General features: G+C 40.7%; 1 pseudogene; it reads right to left on the minus strand.

Annotated features, from left to right (window-relative positions):
* Window positions 1-209: 209 nt before the first annotated feature.
* LOC113287610 overlaps window positions 210-14,073 on the minus strand; it is a 33,821-nt pseudogene continuing 19,957 nt past the window's right edge.

A 14,073-nucleotide genomic window follows, 5' to 3' on the forward strand; every position in this document is an offset into this window, starting at 1 on the left:
CTATTTCACATGTGGCTGGAATGCGCAGAAAGAGCAGAGACAACACAATTTTCATCCTATGTATCATTACAACTAAATTAAACTTTCATCTTAAGTATCACTAGTGTGAGAAGCTACAGTCCATATGTTCTGCCACCTTGGCTAGTCCAACACACATTTAGGACTTGCTCATGAAGGGTGCCTGCTTAACATGTTACTACATGCGGAAGGAAAAGTCAAGCACACTCTCTAGTTGATTACGTAGAGCCTATTGGTACCTGGTAAGTGGAAATGAAAAAGTTTACCGGATCTGTTCAAAGCAGCTTTCGGAGATACCATCAACAATGTTGGGTCAACTGGTAGTTTTAAAACAAATGTAACATCGTTCAAAGGTGCTGGCAAATCCGGGTTTAAAACATACTGAATCATCACAGATAGTAGAGTTCCACTGTGCCGGGTAACCATACGCACCCTCAACGGCAATGGCATCAAACGAGGTAGAAGACTATATTTCAGAACTGGAAGAGGATCCTCAGACGATTTTGCCCTCAAATGGAACAACCCATTCCCCAGACTACTGACAAGAGAATTTTGCATAACAAATCTTTTGACCCCTGAAGGAGAATTCACATTCTTTATCACCCGTGGTTTTCGGAGGTAAAGTTTTCAAGAAGACGATACCTAACAAACTCACCCTAGCAAGAATAGACGACCTAAATTCTACACTAATTTCTTCAGAAATATACATCTCAGGCCCTTTCATTTCAGTCTTCTTCACCGGGAGGTTTTCAAGAGTTTCACCAGTTCCACTCGGTACAGGAGTTGCCACAACATCCCCAACTGAATTTAGGAGTTCCAAACCCCCCAAATTCTTGCTCTCAGAAATTTTCTTCTGGTCAACAAACTCTGATGCGTCCATTCCACCATCAAAAGAACTTCCATGAAACCCTTCAAAAGCTTCTGAAACAGTCTCCTCTTGATTACTGTATTCAACACCACCATAATTCCCTTCAAACCCTTCGACAGCAATATGTGTCGATTGTGTAGCTTCAGCCGGTGGAAGAGTGGTTAAATCCAGCCCCGTCAGTGTACTTAAATCAGAAGCCGAAGACGCCTCCTTACTTTTCACAAAACCACCCACCAGTTCCTCAGGTTTACCAATCACATCGCTAGCAGCAAAAGGATCCTTCTCTTCTCTGTCTCAGAGAACATTCTCGATCACACCACGAGGAATTTTAACGTACCTATCAGCTAACTGAAATGTCATCTGGGTAGGTTTCATCTCACCAAGTCCTAGCTTAAGGTACATATGATATGGTAGTAAGTTCACACTAGCTCCTAAGTCAAGCAACGCTTTCTCAACACGGTATTTACCTATTGTGCAAGAAATGGTAGGGGACCCTGGGTCTTTATACATAGGAGTAGTGGTATTCTGAATAATAGAACTCACCTGACTAGCTAGAAAGGTTTTCTTCTGGACATTAAGCTTTCGCTTTCGCGTATACATATCCTTGAGAAACTTGGCATAAGAGGGAATCTTCTTAATTGCATCTAGTAGTGGAAGGTTGATGGTTACCTGCTTAAAAACCTCCAATATATCATTAAAATTGGACTCCTTCTTAGTTCGAACTAGCAGCTGTGGGAATGGGGATCTAGGGACAAAGCCGGGCTCAATATGACCCTCATTGGTCTCTTTAGAGACTCTATCAGTCTCCTCAATTTTCTGGTTCAGAAGGGTGAACTACAACATGTTCACTATCAGGCATGGAAACCTTGTTGTTTATCACTCTACCACTCCTAAGGGTTTTAATAGCATTCACATGATCAGATGGTCTTTCACCTATTTCATTAATTCCTCTAGGGTTTGGTTGAGTCTGACTAGGAAACTTACATCTTTCTTTTAAAGACTCATTTATCTGACTAACCTGGGTTTTCAACTCGGAAATAGCCTGAGAGTTAGTCTGACCTATTCTCTTATTTTCTTCTAAACCTTGAGAAACAGATTGTTGAAACTGCACAGTGTTACGAGTTAACAAAGAAAGAGACTCTTCAAAACTCATAATCTTCTTATCCGAAGGGTTCTGAAACTGTGCCGGAGCTGAAGGATTCTTAGTATAGCCAAAACCTGGGGGAACCTGAGCATTACTAGACTGACCTTGATTCTGGCCCTTGGACCAAGAAAGGTTTGGATGGTTTCTCCTGCCAGGGTTATAGGTTTCTGAATATGGGTCAAATTCTGTCGGTTATCAAACCTAGTGTTGTTATAAAGAGCATTGGCTTGCTCTTCAACAACATGGCCTTCCCAAAAAGGCTCATTTCTTCCACTACTACCACTAGTGTGACCTAATTCAGGCTTCTGACCTTTTGGCTATAGCTGCTATTTTGGCATCTGACTCATGAGATCCTTCTACCCTATTAACATTTCCTCTACTTAGAAGAATTGTTTTCTGGGGTTCCCTACTATTTTCCCATTGTTGAGTCTTATCGGCGATTTCATTCAAAAATGTCATCGCTTCATCAACAGTTTTATTCTCAAACCCACTTGTGCATAAGGACTCAACCATGGTCGTTGTTGAATAATCTAAGCCCTCGTAGATGATCTGAACTAACCTAACCTTCTCCAAACCAAGATGAGGACATTGAGATATCAAGTCATTGAACCGTTCTAAGTACCTATATAAAGATTCTCCCTCTTGTTGGGCAAAAGTACATATTTGTGTCCTAATAGACGATGTTTTATGCCTTGGGAAAAACTTATGTATAAAGGCATAAGTAAGTTGGTCATAGGTTTCAATTGACTCAAAGTCCAAACTATACAGCCAAGATTTGGCTTTATCTTTTAAGGAAAAGGGGAATAACCTAAGTTTCAACGCATCGTCACTTAGGTTTTTAATTTTCAGAGTACTACAAACTTCCTCAAATTTCCTAACATGAAAATAGGGGTTCTCATTTTCCTTCCCTAAAAACATTGGGAGCATCTGTAAAATCCCAGGTTTCAGTTCATAATTTGCCTCGGTTTCAGCTAACTTGATACAAGACGAACAAGAGGTCCTAGTTGGGTTTAGCAAAGCTTTCAAAGTTGCCATTTTTGGCACTACCAAAGGACTAGGAGTACTAGGGGTACTTTCCTCACGAAGAGACATATTCTCAAAACTGAAGTTTCCAAAAACGGGGCTCTCAAAAGAAGAGTCTTCAAGCTCCCCGCCTTCACAAGAAGAACTACTAGGTTTTTCACTAATCAAACGACCTAGAGTGTTTCTTTTCCAAACCCGTTTAAAAACTTCGGGCATACAAAAGTTGATTTCATTGCTCAAAGTAGGTGTACAAATGATGAAAATCGGGTGTTTGCGACGTTTATAATTGTTGCAAAACACTGTTACAAAAAACGATAAAAAAAGAACTGTCGTTGTTGTATCTCTGCGACCCTCGTGTGGCTGTCGTTGTCACTGTTGATAAATGACTGCCTCTGGTGGTCTTTTATTCTTCGTGTTCTTGGTGCAACAGCAGAAACATAGTTCTGAAAACTCTTGATTCACGCCTCCTGAGCTCTCCTCTCTTCTCGACCCCTCAACTCTCCGTCCTGGCAATCTATTTATACTCCCCAGCCTCATTTAATCACGCCATAATTCTTGATATTCTTCATTGAACTCGGGCAGTAAAGAAAATATTCTGGGAATATTTTCTTCCCTGATTTATCTTCTCACGCGTTTCTACATCTGCAAAATCTCCTTATTTATCTTTGTCAAGGTCCAAAGTGTTGCTCGAGTCATCAAACATGAGCGTAACACGTTTAAATTCTCCAAAACTCATGCAATCCCGTGAACTGTTCCTCTCATGCACGTACTGCCCTGTTTTCTTCTCACGGATTTTTCAGCCAAATTTGATCGACCAAAACACTTGTAATAGCTTTGTATATGTCCCAGGAACAATTCCATAAATTTTCAGCCATTTAGTCTCCCTATAACACCTCCAAATTCTTGATTGAAATTTGACAGTGATAAACATTATTTTCCCGCCAATTTTGAAAATTTGAATTTGAGAAAGATGGGTGATGTGGACAAAAATGGGTATTCTGGACAAAAATGGGCTAAATATAGCCGTGGGTGACACTTAGCAAAAATGGGGGTCCGTATAGCAATTGTCCTCCAGGGGTCCAAATAGCACTTTTTCAGCAACTTTTTCCACACAAGTGTATTTCTCCAAAAACACCTACACAAACATAAAAACACCAAAATAAGTACAAATTCAAGCACTAGCAATAGAGACACTGAGGACAATTCAGACACAAAAATATGTCTATCAGATTTGAGGTGTGAAATGTATCAGATTGGATGAAACTGCAACCTATTACTAAACTCAGGTTGCAAGATTACCATATACAGACCCGATGTTCTCTTCCAGGTGGGATTTGAGGTGTGAAATGTATCAGATTGGATGAAACTGCAACCTATTACTGAACTCGGGTTGCAAGATTACCATATACAGACCCGATGTTCTCGTCCAGCTGGGATTTGAGTGTGATATGTTTCAGATTGGATGAAACGACTACCTATTACTGAACTCGAGTTGCAAGATTACCATATACAAACCCGATGTTCTCGTCCAGGTGGGATTTGAGGTGTAAAATGTATAAGATTGAATGAAAATGCAACCTATTACGGAACTCGGGTTGCAAGATTACCATACACAGACCCGAGGTTCTCGTCCAGGTGGGATTTGAGGTGTGAAATGTGTCATATTTGATGAAACTGCAACCTATTACTGAACTCGGGTTGCAAGATTACCATAAAAAGACCTGATGTTTTCGTCCAGGTGGGATTTGAGGTGTGAAATGCATCAGATTGGATGAAAACGGAACCTATTACTGAACTCGGGTTGCAAGATTACAATATACGGACCCAATGTTCTCCTCCAGGTGGGATTTGAGGTGTGAAATGAATCAGATTGGATGAAACTGCAATCTATTACTGAATTCGGGTTGCAAGATTACCATATACAGACCCGATGTTCTCGTCCAGGTGGGATTTGAGGTGTGAAATATATCAGATTGGATGAAACTGCAACCTATTACTGAACTCGGGTTGTAAGATTACCATATATACAGACCCGATGTTCTTGTACAGGTGGGATTTGAGGTGTGATATGTATCATATTTGATGAAACTGCAACCTATTATTGAACTTGAGTTGCAAGATTACCATATACAGACCCAAGGTTCTCGTGTAGGTGGGATTTGAGGTGTGAAATGTATCAGATTAGATGAAACTGCAACCTATAACTGAACTCCGGTTGCAAGATTACCATATACAGAGCTGATGTTCTCGTCCAGGTGGGATTTGAGGTGTGAAATGTATCAGATTGGATGAAACTGCAACCTATTATTGAACTCGGGTTGCAAGATTACCATATACAAACTTGATTTTCTCGTCCAGGTGGGATTTGAGGTGTGAAATGTTTCAGATTGGATGAAACTGCAACCTATTACTGAACTCGGGTTGCAAGATTACCATATAAAGACCCGATGTTCTCGACCAGGTGGGATTTGAGGTGTGAAATATATCAGATTTGATGAAACTGTAACCTATTACTGAACTCGGTTTGCAAGATTACCATATACAGACCCGATATTCTCGTACAGGTGGGATTTGAGGTATGATATGTATCAGATTGGATGAAACTGCAACCTATTATTGAACTCGGGTTGCAAGATTACCATATACAGACCCGAGGTTCTCGTTCAGGTGGGAATTGAGGTGTGAAATGTATCAGATTGGATGAAACTGCAACCTATCACTGAACTCGGGTTGCAAGATCACCATATACAGACCCGATGTTCCCATACAGGTGGGATTTGAGGTGTGAAATGTATCAGATTGGATGAAATTGCAACCTATTACTGAACTCGGGTTGCAAGATTACCATATACAGACCCGATGTTCTCGTCCAGGTGGGATTTGAGGTGTGAAATGTTTTAGATTGGATGAAACTGCAACCTATTACTGAACTCGGGTTTCAAGATTACCATATACAGACCTGATGTTCTCGTCCAGGTGGAATTGGAGGTGTGAAATGTATCAGATTGGATGAAACAACAACCTATTACTGAACTCGGGTTGCAAGATTACCATATACATACCCGATGTTCTCGTACAGGTGGGATTTGAGGTGTGATATGTATCTGATTGTATGAAACTACAACCTATTATTGAACTCGGGTTTCAAGATTACAATATACATACCCGAAGTTCTCGTCCAGGTGGGATTTGAGGTGTGAAATGTATCAGATTGGATGAAACTGCATCCTATTACTGAACTCGGGTTGCAAGATTACCATATACAGACCCGATGTTCTCGTCCAGGTGGGATTTGAGGTGTGAAATGTATCATATTGGATGAAACTGCAACCTATTACTGAACTCGGGTTGCAAGATTACTATATACAGACCCGATGTTCTCGTCCAGGTGGGATTTGAGGTCTGAAATGTATCAGATTGGATGAAACTGCAACCTATTACTGAACTCGGGCTGCAAGATTACCATATACAGACCCGATGTTCTCGGCTAGGTGGGATTTGAGGTGTGAAATATTTCAGATTCGATGAATCTGCAACCTATTACTGAACTCGGGTTGCAAGATTACCATATACAGACCCGATGTTCTCGTCCAGGAGGGATTTGAGGTGTGAAATGTATCATATTAGATGAAGTGGAACCTATTACTGAACTCGGTTGCAAGATTAACATATACAGACCCGATGTTCTCGTCCCGGTGGGATTTGAGATGTGAAATTTATCTAATTGGATGAAACTGCAACCTATTATTGAACTCAGGTTTCAATATTACCATATACAGACCCGATGCTCTCGTCCAGGTAGGATTTCAGGTGTGAAACGTATCAGATTGGATGAAACTGCAACCTATTACTGAACTCAGGTTGCAAGATTACCATATACAGACCCGATGTTGCATATACAGACCCGATGTTATCGTCCATGTGGGATTTGAGGTGTGAAATGTATCAGATTGGATGTGACTGCAACCTATTACTGAACTCAGATTGCAAGATTACCATATACAGACCCGATGTTCTCGTCCTGGTGGGATTTGAGGTGTGAAATATATCAGATTAGATAAGACTGCAACCTATTACTGAACTCGGGTTGCAAGATTACCATATACAGACCCGATGTTCTCTTCTATGTGGGATTTGAGGTGTGAAATGTATCAGATTGGATGAAACTGCAACCTATTACTGAACTCAGGTTGCAAGATTACCATATACAGACCCGATGTTCTCGTCCAGGTGGGATTTGAGGTGTGAAATGCATCAGATTGGATGAAACTGCAACCTATTACTGAACTCAGGTTGCAAAATTACCATATACAGACTCGATGTTCTCGTCCAGGTGGTATTTGAGGTGTGAAATGCATCAGATTGGATGAAACTGCAACCTATTATTGAACTCAGGTTGCAGAATTACCATATACAGACCTGATGTTCTCGTCCAGGTGGGATTTGAGGTGTGAAATGCATCATATAGGATGAAACTACAACCTATAACTGAACTCGGGTTGCAAGATTACCATATACAAACCCGATGTTCCCGTCCAGGTGGGATTTGAGGTGTGAAATGTATCAGATTTGATGAAACTGCAACCTATTACTGAACTCGGGTTGCAAGATTTCCATATACAGTCCCGATGTTCTCGTCCGGTTGGGATTTGAGGTGTGACATGTATCAGATTGGATGAAACTGCAACCTATAACTGAAATCGGGATGCAAGATTACCATATACAGACCAGATGATATCGTCGAGGTGATATTTGAGGTGTGAAATGTATCAAATTGGATGAAACTGCAACCTATTAATGAAATCGAGATGCAAGATTACCATATACAGACCTTATGTTCTCGTCCATGTGAGATTTGAGGTGTGACATGTATCAGATTGGATGAAACTGCAACCTATTACTGAACTTCGGTTGCAAGATTAGCATATACAGAGATGATGTTCTCGTCCATGTGGGATTTGAGGTGTGAAATGTATCATATTGGATGAGACTGCAACTTATTACTGAACTCGGGTTGCAAGATTACCATATACAGACTTGATTTTCTCGTCCAGGTGGGATTAGAGGTGTGAAATGTATCAGATTGGATGAAACTGCAACCTATTACAGAACTCGGGTTGCAAGATTACCATATATATACCCGATGTTCTCGTCCTGGTGGGAGTTGAGGTGTGAAATATATCAGATTGGATGAGACTGCAACCTATTACTGAACTCGGGTTGCAAGATTACCATATACAGACCCGATGTTCTCGTACAGGTGGGATTTGAGGTATGATATGTATCAGATTGGATGAAACTGCAACCTATTATTGAACTCGGGTTTCAAGATTACCATATACATACCCGAGGTTCTCGTTCAGGTGGGAATTGAGGTGTGAAATGTATCAGATTGGATGAAACTGCAACCTATAACTGAACTCGGGTTGCAAGATCACCATACATAGACCCGATGTTCCCATACAGGTGGGATTTGAGGTGTGAAATGTATCAGATTGGATGAAATTGCAACCTATTACTGAACTCGGGTTGCAAGATTACCATATACAGACCCGATGTTCTCGTCCAGGTGAGATTTGAGGTGTGAAATATTTTAGATTGGATGAAACTGCAACCTATTACTGAACTCGGGTTTCAAGATTACCATATACAAACCTGATGTTCTCGTCCAGGTGGATTGGAGGTGTGAAATGTATCAGATTGGATGAAACAACAACCTATTACTGAACTCGGGTTGCAAGATTACCATATACAAACCCGATGTTCTCGTACAGGTGGGATTTGAGGTGTGATATGTATCAGATTGTATGAAACTACAACCTATTATTGAACTCGGGTTGCAAGATTACCATATACAGACCCGAGGTTCTCGTCCAGGTGGTATTTGAGGTGTGAAATGTATTAGATTGGATGAAACTGCAACCTATTACTGAACTCGGTTGCAAGATTACCATATACAAACCCGATGTTCTCGTCCAGGTGGGATTTGAGGTGTGAAATGTATCATATTGGATGAAACTGCAACCTATTACTGAACTCGGGTTGCAAGATTACCATATACAAACCCGATGTTCTCGTCCAGGTGGGATTTGAGGTCTGAAATGTATCAGATTGAATGAAACTGCAACCTATTACTGAACTAGGGCTGCAAGATTACAATATACAGACCCGATGTTCTCGTCTAGGTGGGATTTGAGGTGTGAAATATTTCAGATTCGATGAATCTGCAACCTATTACTGAACTCGGATTGCAAGATTACCATATACAGACCCGATGTTCACGTCCAGGTAGGATTTAAGGTGTGAAATGTATCAGATTGGATGAAACTGCAACCTATTACTGAACTCAGGTTGCAAGATTACCATATACAGACCCGATGTTCTCGTCCCGGTGGGATTTGAGGTGTGAAATTTATCAAATTGGATGAAACTGCAACCTATTATTGAACTTAGGTTGCAATATTACCATATACAGACCCGATGCTCTCGTCCAGGTAGGATTTAAGGTGTGAAATGTATCAGATTGGATGAAATTGCAACCTATTACTGAACTCAGGTTGCAAGATTACCATATACAGACCCGATGTTGCATATACAGACCCGATGTTCTCGTCCATGTGGGATTTGAGGTGTGAAATGTATCAGATTGGATGAGACTGCAACCTATTACTGAACTCAGATTGCAAGATTACCATATACAGACCCGATGTTCTCGTCCTGGTGGGATTTGAGGTGTGAAATATATCATATTGGATAAGACTGCAACCTATTACTGAACTCGGGTTGCAAGATTACCATATACAGACCCGATGTTCTCTTCTATGTGGGATTTGAGGTGTGAAATGTATCAGATTGGATGAAACTGCAACCTATTACTGAACTCAGGTTGCAAGATTACCATATACAGACCCGATGTTCCATATACAGACCCGATGTTCTCGTCCAGGTGGGATTTGAGGTTTGAAATGCATCAGATTGGATGAAACTGCAACCTATTACTGAACTCAGGTTGCAAAATTACCATATACAGACCCGATGTTCTCGTCCAGGTGGTATTTGAGGTGTGAAATGCATCAGATTGGATGAAACTGAAACCTATTATGGAACTCAGGTTGCAGAATTACCATATACAGACCTGATGTTCTCGTCCAGGTGGGATTTGAGGTGTGAAATGCATCATATAGGATGAAACTGCAACCTATAAATGAACTCGGGTTGCAAGATTACCATATACAGACCCGATGTTCCCGTCCAGGTGGGATTTGAGGTGTGAAATGTATCAGATTGGATGAAACTGCAACCTATTACTGAACTCGGGTTGCAAGATTACCATATACAGTCCCGATGTTCTCTTCCGGGTGGGATTTGAGGTGTGACATGTATCAGATTGGATAAAACTGCAACCTATTACTGAACTCGGGTTGCAAGGTTACCATATACAGACCCGATGTTCTCATTCAGGTGGGATTTGAGGTGTGAAATGTATCAAATTGGATAAAACTGTAACCTGTTACTGAACTCAGGTTGAAAAATCACCATATACAGACCCGATGTTCTCGTCCAGGTGGTATTTGAGGTGTGAAATGTATCATATAGGATGAAACTGCAACCTATTACTGAAGTCGGGTTGCAAGATTACCATATACAGAACCGATGTTCTCGTTCAGGTGGGATTTGAGGTGTGAAATGTATCAGATTGGATAAAACTGCAACCTATTACTGAACTCAGGTTGCAAAATTATCATATACAGACCCGATGTTCTCGTCCAGGTGGGATTTTAGGTGTGAAATGCATCAGATTGGATGAAACTGCAACCTATTACTGAACTCAGGTTGCAAAATTACCATATACAGACCGACGTTCTCGTCCATGTGGTATTTGAGGTGTGAAATGTATCATATAGGATGAAAGTACAACCTATTACTGAAGTCGGGTTGCAAGATTACCATAGACAGACCCGATGTTCTCATTCAGGTGGGATTTGAGGTATGAAATATATCAGATTGGATGAAACTGCAACCTGTTACTGAATTCAGGTTGCAAAATTACCATATACAAACCCGATGTTCTCGTCCAGGTGGGATTTGAGGTGTGAAATGTATCAGATTGGATGAAACTGCAACCTATAACTGAAATCGGCATGCAAGATTACCATATATAGACCCGATGTTCTCGTCGAGGTGATATTTGAGGTGTGAAATGTATCAAATTGGATGAAACTACAACCTGTTACTGAACTCGGGTTGCAACATTACCATATACAGACCTTATCTTCTCGTCCATGTGAGATTTGAGGTGTGACATGTATCAGATTGGATGAAACTGCAACCTATTACTGAACTCCGGTTGCAAAATTACCATATACAGAGCTGATGTTCTCGTCCATGTGGGATTTGAGGCGTGAAATCTATCAGATTGGATGAGACTGCAACTTATTACTGAACTCGGTTTGCAAGATTACCATATACAAACTTGATGTTCTCGTCCAGGTGGGATTAGAAGTGTGAAATGTATCAGATTGGATGAAACTGCAACCTATTACTGAAGTCGGGTTGCAAGATTACCATATACAGACCCGATGGTCTCGTTCAGGTGGGATTTGAGGTGTGAAATGTATCAGATTGGATGAAACTGCAACCTATTACTGAACTCGGGTTACAAGATTACCATATACAGACCGATGTTCTCGTCCAGGTGGGATTTGAGGTGTGACATGCATCAAATTGGATGAAACTGCAACCTATTACTGAACTCCGGTTGCAAGATTACCATATACAAACCCGATGTTCTCGTCCATGTGGGATTTGAGGTGTGAAATGCATCAGATTGGATGAGACTGCAACTTATTACTGAACTCGGGTTGAAAAATTACTATATACAGACCCGATGTTCTCGTTCAGGTGGGATTTGAGGTGTGAAATGTATCATATATGATGAAACTGCAACCTATTACTGAAGTCGGGTTGCAAGATTACAATATACAGACCCGATGTTCTCGTCCAGGTTCGATTTGAGGTGTGAAATGCATCAGATTGGATGAAACTGCAACCTATTACTGAACTCAGGTTGCAAAATTACCATATACAGACCCGATGTTCTCATTCAGGTGGGATTTGAGGTGTGAAATATATCAGATTGGATGAAACTGCAACCTATTACTGAATTCAGGTTGCAAAATTACCATATACAAACCCGATGTTCTCGTCCATGTGGTATTTGAGGTGTGAAATGTATCAGATTGGATGAAACTGCAACCTATAACTGAAATCGGGATGCAAGATTACCATATACAGACCAGATGATCTCGTCGAGGTGATATTTGAGGTGTGAAATGTATCAAATTGGATGAAACTGCAACCTATTACTGAACTCGGGTTGCAACATTACCATATACAGACCTTATGTTCTCTTCCATGTGAGATTTGAGGTGTGACATGTATCAGATTGGATGAAACTGCAACCTATTACTGAACTCCGGTTGCAAGATTACCATATACAGAGCTGATGTTCTCGTCCATGTGGGATTTGAGGTGTGAAATGTATCAGATTGGATGAGACTGCAACTTATTACTGAACTCGGGTTGCAAGATTACCATATACAGACTTGATTTTCTCGTCCAGGTGGGATTAGAGGTGTGAAATGTATCAGATTGGATGAAACTGCAACCTATTACTGAACTCGGGTTGCAAGATTACCATATATATACCCGATGTTCTAGTCCTGGTGGGATTTGAGGTGTGAAATATATCAGATTGGATGAGACTGCAACCTATTACTGAACTCAGGTTGAAAAATCACCATATACAGACCCGATGTTCTCGTCCAGGTGGTATTTGAGGTGTGAAATGTATCATATAGGTTGAAACTGCAACCTATTACTGAAGTCGGTTTGCAAGATTACCATATAAAGACCCGATGTTCTCGTTCAGGTGGGATTTGAGGTGTGAAATATATCATATTGGATGAAACTGCAACCTGTTACTGAATTCAGGTTGCAAAATTACCATATACAAACCCGATGTTCTCGTCCATGTGGTATTTGAGGTGTGAAATGTATCATATAGGATGAAAGTACAACCTATTACTGAAGTCGGGTTGCAAGATTACCATATACAGACCCGATGTTCTTGTCTAGGTGGGTTTTGAGGTGTGAAATGTATCAGATTGGATGAACCTGCAACCTATTACTGAACTCGGGTTGCAAGATTACCATATACAGACCCGATGTTCTCGTCCAGGTGGGATTTGAGGTGTGAAATGCATCAGATTGGATGAAACTGCAACCTATTACTGAACTCAGGTTGCAAAATTACCATATACAGACCCGATGTTCTCGTCCATGTGGTATTTGAGGTGTGAAATGTATCATATAGGATGAAAGTGCAACCTATTACTGAAGTCGGATTGCAAGATTACCATATACAGACCCGATGTTCTCATTCAGGTGGGATTTGAGGTGTGAAATATATCAGATTGGATGAAATGCAACCTGTTACTGAATTCAGGTTGCAAAATTACCATATACAAACCCGATGTTCTCGTCCAGGTGGGATTTGAGGTGTGAAATGTATCAGATTGGATGAAACTGCAACCTATTACTGAACTCGGGTTGCAACATTACCATATACAGACCTTATGTTCTCGTCCAGGTGGGATTAGAGGTGTGAAATGTATCAGATTGGATGAAACTGCAACCTATTACTGAACTCGGGTTGCAAGATTACCATATATATACCCGATGTTCTCGTCCTGGTGGGATTTGAGGTGTGAAATATATCAAATTGGATGAGACTACAACCTATTACTGAACTCGGGTTGCAAGATTACCATATACATACCCAATTTTCTCGTCCAGGTGGGATTTGAGGTGTGAAATGTATCATATTGGATGAAACTGCAACCTATTACTGAACTCAGGTTGCAAGATTACCATATACAGACCCGATGTTCCATATACAGAATCGATGTTCTCGTTCAGGTGGGATTTGAGTTGTGAAATGTATCAGATTGGATGAAAC

The sequence above is a fragment of the Papaver somniferum genome, chromosome 1 (genome assembly GCF_003573695.1).
Source record: "Papaver somniferum cultivar HN1 chromosome 1, ASM357369v1, whole genome shotgun sequence".
In the NCBI taxonomy this organism is placed as follows: domain Eukaryota; kingdom Viridiplantae; phylum Streptophyta; class Magnoliopsida; order Ranunculales; family Papaveraceae; genus Papaver; species Papaver somniferum.